This window comes from Carlito syrichta, unplaced genomic scaffold (genome assembly GCF_000164805.1).
Source record: "Carlito syrichta isolate Samal-C Ts95f unplaced genomic scaffold, Tarsius_syrichta-2.0.1 Scaffold315837, whole genome shotgun sequence".
NCBI lineage: Eukaryota > Metazoa > Chordata > Mammalia > Primates > Tarsiidae > Carlito > Carlito syrichta.
The window spans coordinates 134053-143326 of NW_007259933.1; the positions used below are offsets into that span (position 1 = coordinate 134053).

Below are 9274 nucleotides of genomic sequence, written 5' to 3' on the forward strand. Positions count from 1 at the left end.
GTAAATCAGATTGTTACTAGGATTTTTTTAAAATTTATTTTTTAAACAAGGAAGTGCCTTATTAATACAAATACACACAAACCATGTAGTACTAAGAAATTGAAATATCTGTGTCATAGCAAACAGGTGGCAATTCAACACCCAGTTTACAGAATGCTTGAAGGAGATGGCAACAGATCGAATTTCCATGGTGGAGTGAGCATCTTCATAGGTGAAGTGGGACACAGGTGAAATAACTTTTCAAGTTCTCTCCCCTCATTAAGGATCATGAGGGGTTCTTTATTCAAGGGCAGTTGTACAAGCTGGTGCTCTTCATGCAGGTCAAAAGTCTCAAAATCTAGAAGATTAAAGGGAAATAATTTTTCTATTTCTGGATATCTTTCATACTGGCAGGATCGGAGCTATTTGCTTTAACAATCTTCTTGGTCATCTTTTTGGCAAAGAAGTTTGGCTGTTTTTGTTTGAGAGGTCCGCTAGTCTTTATTGACTTTTCTGTATCTTTGTTGACAGTTCCCAAAGCCTTTCTGGCAATTTTAGGTAAGGCTATTGGAGCGTCAAACATTTTGCCAACATTTGTTTTGAAACCTGTGATTTCTCATCCAAGACTTCAATAAAAGGCCCAGACCCCAGCTTCAGCCCATTCTTGAGGGCCACTCGGATGCCTGGTTCTCCATTTTTCTTATCAACAAAGATCACAGTAGCTATTCTGGAGTATTGTTTTTCTCAACAACCAAACTTACTCTGTCTTCAATCAGACTATTTATTTATTTGTTTGTTTTCCATTTATTTATTTATTATTTATTGATTTTTTGAGCTTCTTGCATATTCTGGTTATTAAATTATTGTCACATAAGTAGTTTGCAAATTTTTTTTTTCATTCTGTAGGTTGTATCTTCACTTTGCTGCTTGTTTCCATTGCTGAGAAAAAGCTTTTTAGTTTGATATAATCTCATTTGTCAATTTTTGCATATGAGGTCTTATCCAAATAAGTATTTGTCCAAACCGATGTCTTGCAGTATTTCCTCAATATTTACTTTTGGCAGTTTCACAGTTTCAGGCCTTAGATTGAGGACTTTAATTCATTTTTAGTTGATTTTTATATGTGGCAAAAGATGGGGATCTAGTTTCATTCTTCTGCATATAGATATTCAGTTTTCCCAGCACCATGCATTAAAGAGACTGTCCGTTCCCCTAATGTATGCTCTTGGTGCCTTTGTAAAAAATGAGTTGACTATAAGTGTGTGAACTTATTTCTCTGTTCTTTATTGTGTTCCACTAGTCTATGTGTCTGTCTTTATTATAGTGATATGCTAATTTGATTGCTATAGCTGTGTAATATATTTTGAAATCAGGTAGTCTGATATCTTCAGCTTTGTTTTCTTTTGAGGGAGAGGATGTCACTGTTGTTTAGCTATGTGAGTTACTTTGTGTTTCTCTATATATTTAAGATTCTTTTTTTCTATCCATGTGAAGAATATCATTGATATTTTAATAGGGATTGGATCAAATCTATTGATTGCTGTAGATAATAAGGACATTTTAACAATATTAATTATTCCAATTCATGTTCATGGAACATCTCCCATTTTTTTGTGTCCTCATCATTTTATTTTTAGGGTTTTATAGTTTCCCATGTAGAGATCATTCACTTTTTAAATTTCACTTATTTTAGGTACTTATTTTTTAATTTTAGCTATTGTAAACTGAATCGTTGTCTTATTTTTTTTTCAGGTTAATTACCATTAGAATGTAGAAATGCTACTTAGTAGTCAGGGCTCTGTAGCTCATCCTCTACTCCCAGCACTTTGGGAGACCGTGGCGAGTGAATTGCTTGAGCCTGTGGGTTCGAGACCTGCCCGGGCAACTTGGAGAGACTTCATCTCTACAATAAAAAAATTTTTAAAAATTAGCAGGGCATGGTAGCGTGCATCTGTAGTTCTGACTACTTGGAAAGCTACTTGCAGTTCTGGCTACTTCAAGTGAGACTCCAATTCAAAAAAAAAAAAAAAGAAGTCAACCCCTTTGGGTCCCTTCCCACTGTGGGAGCTTTCCTGTCCTATCAATAAAACCTGCTTAAAAAAAAAAAAAAAAAGAAATGCTTCTAAGTTTTGTATGTTGATTTTATATTCTGTAACTTCACTAAATTTGATTATCAGTTTTAGTAGTTTTTTGGTGATTTTATTTTTGTGTAAATATAAGATAAATAGTATAGCTTGACTTATTTCCTTCCAATTTGTATGTTCTTTAGTTATTTTTTTTGCCCTATTTTTCTGGCTAGTACTTCCAGCACTATGTTGAATAAACTTGTAAAAGTGAGCAGCCTTGTTTTTTTCCAGATTTTAGTGGAAAAGATTTTACTGTTTTTCTTTACACGATGATAGTAACTCTGAGCCTGTCCTTTTTGGCTTTTGTTTTGTTGATGTATAATCCTTTTATTTTTTATTCTTTTTTTATTTTTATTTTTTATTTTTTTGAGTTGGAATCTCACTCTGTCGCCCAGACTGGAGTGCAGTGGCCACTCCCGGCCACCGCAGCCTCAACCTGCTGGGCTCCGGTGATCCTTCCGCCTCAGCCTTCCAAGTAGCCAGAATTACAGGCATGTGCTACCACGCCCGGCTGATTTTTTTTGATTTATTGCAGAGATGAGGTCTCGCTGCCCAGGCGGTTCTCGAACCCGCGGGCTCAGGCAATCCACTCACCTCAGCCTCCCAAAGGTGCTGGATTACAGGCTGAGTCACTGAGCCCAGCTGAGGTATAATCCTTTTATTTGCAGTTTGTTCAGAGGTTTGTTTTTTTTTTTAATCATGAAAACATGTCAAGTTTTATCAAATACCTTTTCAGCATCTATTGAAATGATCATATAATTTTTGTTCTTGATTCTCTTAATGTGACATATAACATTTATGTATTTCTGTATATTTAACCATCTTTGCATCTGTGGGATGAATCACACTTGATCATGGTTAACCATATTTTTTAATGTGTTGTTAAACTTGGTATGCTAGTATTTTGTTCAGGATTTTTTTCATATATGTTCATCAGTGATATTGGCCAGTAATTTTCTTCTTTTGTTTTTTCCTTGTATGATTTTAATGTCATGGAAATGCTAGCATCGTATAATAAATTTGCAAGTATTCTATCTATTCTATTTTATTTGAAAAGTTTGATAATTGTTATTGGTTATTTTTTAAATGTTTGGTGAAATTCAGCAGGGAAGCCATCAGGTCCTTGGATTTTTTTCAATGGAAGAATTTTTATAATAGTTTTGATCTCGTTATTCATTATGGGTTTGTTGAGATTTTCTATTTCTTCCTTGTTCAATTTTGGCAGTTTATATAGGTTTTGAAATGTATCCATTTATTCCTGGTTTTGTAATTTGTTGGAATATAGTTGTTAGTAATAGTCACTAACACTTGTTTTTATATGGGACCAATGGTAATGTTTTCTTTTTGGTTTGACCTTATTATTTTTGATCTTGCCTTTTTGTTCTTAGATTAGCTGAAGTTTTCTTAATTTTTTTTATCTTTTAAAAATCAATTTTTCATTTTGTTGATATTTTGTATTTTTTGGTCTAATTTCATTTACTTCTGTTCTCATCTTTATTATATCTTTTCTTCTACTAATCTTGGAATTGGTTTATTCTTGCTTTTATTTTTCTTTGAACTTCATCCTTACAGTATTTATTTGGAATCTCTATATTTTTGATATAGGTTTTTATTGCTATAAACTTCCCTCTTAATATTGATTTTGCAGCATTTCATGGAATTCATGTGTTGCATTTCATTTATTTCAAAAAAATTTGTAATTTTCTTTTTCTTTTTAATTTCCTTATTCATCCATTCATCATTCAGAAGCATGTTTCTATAATTTCCATGTATTTGTACAGTTTCTAAAGTTCCTTGTTATTGATCTTTATTTTTGTTTCATTGCTCTTACCAAAAATACTTGATGTAATTATAGTTTTTAGAATTTATTAAGACACTTGTTTTGTGGCCTCACATATGGTCTATCCTGGAGAATTATTTATGTGCAAATGAGAAAAATATGTACTCTGCAGTAGTTGAACAGAATGTTCTGTAAATACCTGGTAGGTTTATTTGGTTTAGTGATCAGTTTAACTGCAATGTTTATTTGTTGATTTTCTGCCTGTATAAGCTGTCCTTGTCAAAAGTGTATTATTGAAGTCCCATATTATTATTTCATTGTAGTCTACTTCTTCTTTTTATTAATATTTGATTCATATATTTGAGTGTTCCAGTGTTGAATATATAAATATATATATATTCAATTGTTATATTCTCTTGTTGAATTGACCCCTTTCTTATTATATAGACCTTCTTTTCTTTTTTCAGTTTATAACTGAAAGTCTCTTTTATCTTATAGAAGTAAAGCTATTCCTGATCAACTTTGGTTTCTATTTTCATGAAATATATATTCCTTCACTTCTGCTCTTTGTTTATCATTATAGGTGAAGTGAGTTTCTTGTAAGAAGCATTTAATTGAATCTTGTTTTTTTAATTCATTCAGACATTCTATTTCTTTTTTTTATTTTTGAGTTGGAGTCTCACTCTGTCGCCCAGACTGGAGTGCAGTGGCCGCTCCCGGCCACCGCAGCCTCGACCTGCTGGGCTCCGGTGATCCTTCCGCCTCAACCTTCCAAGTAGCCGGAATTACAGGCATGCGCTACCATGCCCGGCTGATTTTTTTATTTATTGTAGAGATGAGGTCTCGCCAAGTTGCCCAGGCAGGTCTCGAACCCGCGGGCTCACGCAATCCACTCACCTCAGACGCGGGATTACAGGCTGAGCCACCGAGCCCGGCTAGACATTCTATTTCAATTGAAAATTTTAGTTCATATGCATTCATTGTTATCATTGATAGAAAAGGCTTTAAGACTTCCCTTTCACTACTTAATATCTAGGGGTTGTTTAACTCATCTCTTCCTTTCTTACTGGCTTTCTATGTGGTTAAGTGATTTCCTTTGGTAGTGTGTTTTTATTAGTTACTTTTTACTTTTAGTATATTTATCATGGATTTATAACTTGTGCTTAACCTGAAGCTTACAAAATAATATTCTATAGTTATAACCTGCATTTAAAACTTATACCAACTTACCTTTGATCACAAAAAAAGAAAAACAAATAAAGAAATAATCTGTACACATTAACTTTCTTCTCGCCAACATTTTTATTATTTGGTGGAACAATTTATATTTGTATATTACCTATCTGTTAACAGAATACTGACTGGGCTCGGTGGCTCAGCCTGTAATCCCAGCACTTTGGGAGGCTAAGGCGAGTGGATTGCCTGAACCTGCGGGTTCGAGACCCACCTGGGCAACTTGGCGAGACCTCGTATCTACAATAAATAAAAAATTAACCAGGTGTAGTAGCGAGAGCCTGTAGTTCCAGCCATTTGGAAGGCTGAGGTGGAAGGTTTGCCTGAGCCCAGCAGGTTGAGGTTGCGGTTGCCATGAGGCTGCCTCTGCAATCCAGCCTGGGCAATGGAGTGAGACTCTAACTCATATATATATATATATGATATTATTTTGAATAGTTTTGTCTTTTAGACAATTAAATAAAGATATAATAGATTTAAACACCATGATTACAATATTAGTATAAAAATTATGTTAGCATTCTTCTTTCAGTTTAAAATTTGTTAGCATTTCTTGTAAAACATTACTTGTAGTGATAAATTCCATAAGTTTTCATTTTTTTCTGAGAAACTTTGTATCTCTCTTTCCTATGTGAAGGATAATTTTGCTGGTGAAAGTATTTTTGGTTGACATTTTTTTCTTTAGCACTCTAAATATATTATCCCATTCCTCCTGGTCTTTAATATTTCTACTGAGAATTCTGCTGCCAGGCATATTGTATCTCCTTGATATATTATTGTCTTCATTTCTCTCACTGCTTCCAGGATCCTCTTTTTTTCTTTGACTTTTGTTGGTGTGGTTGTAATATTTCTCTAGATGATCTCTTTTGTGGTTTTATTTTATTGTTGACCTTTGATATTCCTGTACCTGAATATTTGTAAGTTTCTTCAGTTTGGAAAGTTTTCTGTTATTACCTGCTTGAATACACTTTATACATCTTTTTTCAGTTCCCTCTGTAATTCCAATTACTCAAATATTTTCTATTGCAAGCCTCTTATTTTATTTATATTTTACTTTTTCTCCTCTGACTCTCTATTTTCAAGTGTTTTTCATTGAGCTCACTGATTATTTTTTCTGTTTGAACAATACTGTTGTTTTATTCAGTTGCATTTTCAATATTAATCATTGTATTTTTCAGCTCCAGGACTTCTGCTTGGTTTTAAAATTATTTAAATTTCTTTGTTAAATTCTCAATTGATTATCTGCATTTGTGTGAAATTCATTGAGCTTCCTTAACTATTACAAAATATTTGAGATATCACACACTCTCATCACTTTTTGTTCTATCTCTGGCACATTATTTTGTCTGTTTGGTGAGGTCATATTTCCCTGAATGTTTTTGATGCTTTTTGGCATGCAACAATGTCTGCACGCTGAGAGATTAGATATTTACTTAGTCTGACTTTATGCCTTTCAGAGAGCCTTTCAGGGATTGTAAGCAAAGTGACTATTGTTTACCTCTTGCCTGTGATCTCTGCAACCATTTCAGTACTAGAGGATGCTCTGAGCCCTGGCTGGTCTCGAGTTTTATGAGGTCTCTGAGGTAGATAAATCTTTCTGGCCCAAATTTGCCTGGGACAGATCCAAGAAGCATACTGCGACTGTGTGGAAGTGATGATCAGGGACCTGAGCCCAGAAGACTGTCTTGATGGCCCAGATAAGCATGCAGCTCAGATGATCTACTCACAAGCAGGCTGAGTCTTCAACTGCAGCCAGGGGGTGGAGTTGAGACTGGGCTTTTGTTTGGAATCTGCTATTAAACAAACACAGGAGGGCCTGTCTCATTGTCTCAGATGGATGTCCCTGCACAAGTGGTCTAGCTCCTTGACTGCAATGACTGAGACTGCAGCTGAGCCTGGGCTGCTTGGCATCTGCCATAGAATAGAGGCCACTGTGCCTGTCATTTTGTCCCAGATTGGCATCCATCTCCCAGCAGGTCTCAGCTCAGACAAGATCATTCCTTGACTCTACCATAAGACCCTGCAGCTGGAAATGAGCCCCCTCAGCATCTGGTGTGGGATGGAGGTTGGTGTTCCTGTCAGGATGACACTAGCTCTCAGGCTGTGAGATATTGATAAGACTTCTCTTTGGTCTTTGTGTAAGCAGCTTTAACCTGAAACCTCAGCTGAGGAAGGCTGGAATAGTGCCATATGACTACTTTTCAGAATCACTGCTGAGATTGATGTCAGTGGGCAAAAAAGTCTTCCCACCAAGGCACTTGTATGTGTTATTCTTTTGGTTGTAGATGGTTTTGGTTGTAGGCTCAAAATCAAGGAAGGTTGTAGTCAAGAAATTTGGTGGACTGGGATGTTTTAAACTTGGACCCAAAAGCAAGTTCACTCACCTGAATGTCAGTCTACACTCTAAAAAAGACCCTTCTAGGTCTAGAGCTCCATTTGTATTTTACAAATTTCTGCCAGAATACTAAGACTCTTGCAGAGAGATTTTTGACTGAATAGGTGTAGAATTCTTGTTGTTGTGGGAATATATGAGTGGGTTACCTCCTATTCTCACTAGTCTCTTTTTTAATGTATGCATTAAATACTATAAATTCCCTTCTCAGCACTGCTTTAGCTGTGCACTATGCTTTTTGGCATATTGCATTTTTATTTTTATTAAATCCTCTATATTTTAAATTTTATTTTGAACTTTTCTGTTTGATCAGTGTATATTGAGAAGTGTGTTTCTTAATTATTAAATGTTTGGAGATTTTCCAATTATCTTTCTGTCATTGATTTCTAGTTTGATTCTATTGTATTGAGATAATATATTCTACATAATTTTAATTTTTATAGCTTGATGCAATTTGCTTTATGACTCAATATGTAGTGTATATTGAAGATGGTGGCATAGCCAGTCAGACTGTGTAAGTCTCTGTGTGAATGATTGTATGGATGAATTTGTGTGTGTGTCCATGTGTAAGTGTGTGAGTGGCTAACTGAGTGGGGACTTGGGAACAAGTGACCAGATTTCCCCTGGTGAAGTAGCTGCTTCCCTATTGCTTCCTGGGGCACAGAAGTGGAGTGCCATTTTCTAAAATCAAAAAACCCTTCCCAGGAAGAAGCTGTCAGGGGCGACTGCTGGTTTCAGGCTTTCCCCTACTACCAAAGCACCAGATTGGACATTGGCAGTGAGGACCATGGAAGGACCACAGAAAGGGAGTTGGAGGCAGAGTCCCACTGGAGAATATGAAACAGGCACCCCATTACCATCTTGAAAACTGGACAGGGAAGTGCTCCAGTGTGCTCACCTTGGAGCAACTGACCTGCTCTCTGTGCCCAGTGGGTTAACTACTCTGTGGTTGGTCATGACCCAGTGAGAATATCCCGAAAGCACAAATTTTGGAGGGACAGGATGAATGCAGAGTCTCAGGTACCCCACAATCTAACCTGTCCTAGCCATGGAACAAATAGTGTGACCAGAAAAGGATGAGGAAGACTCCCCAACATATTAGCAGTGAGTCCTGGGCTAACCTATCCTCTCCTTCCAGCAGTTGTCTGAACATCAGACCCACACAGCTGGATCATGACTGAGAGGGATAAACCCAGGTGGAACCTGGACAGGCAGTCATGATAGGAGAAATCTACTCGGATAACAATGGCTGGGGCACATACCACTAACACTGAAGGAGGAGACAATCCTGCACCCCCCCACACACCAGAGGAGATCTCCTGACTATATGAGAGTGGGAGGGGAGGACTGATGCCCCACCAACCCACAATACCCCCCACTCCCCCTATGAGCTGCATGCTGGGGAGATTGTGAATGAACCCACAGCCACACAGGAGATGGCAAACAGACTTACCCACAAGCATGTGAATGGAATAATTACAGAGGGCAGTTAGTGCCCAGAAATTTTTTCTTCTTAACTTTTCTTTTTTTTCTTTCTTCTTTTGTTTTTTTGCTTTCTTTGAGTATGTGAGTGTTTGAGGGTTAGTTTTTCAGTTTTTTTAATTTTTCGTTTTGTTTTGTGTGTGTGTTTGAATGTGTGAGGGCGCAATTTGCATAACTTCCTTTTTACCTTCTTTCTTTCATTTTTTGTTTTCTGTGTGTGTATGTGAGTGTAGAGTGTTCATTTTTAAGTTTTCCTTTATAATTATTCTTTTGTTTTGTTTT

The 9274-nt window shown here is 36.3% G+C and overlaps 1 pseudogene; it reads right to left on the bottom strand.

Annotated features, from left to right (window-relative positions):
* Window positions 1-91: 91 nt before the first annotated feature.
* On the bottom strand, window positions 92-706 carry LOC103276001 (annotated as a pseudogene).
* Window positions 707-9274: the final 8568 nt, after the last annotated feature.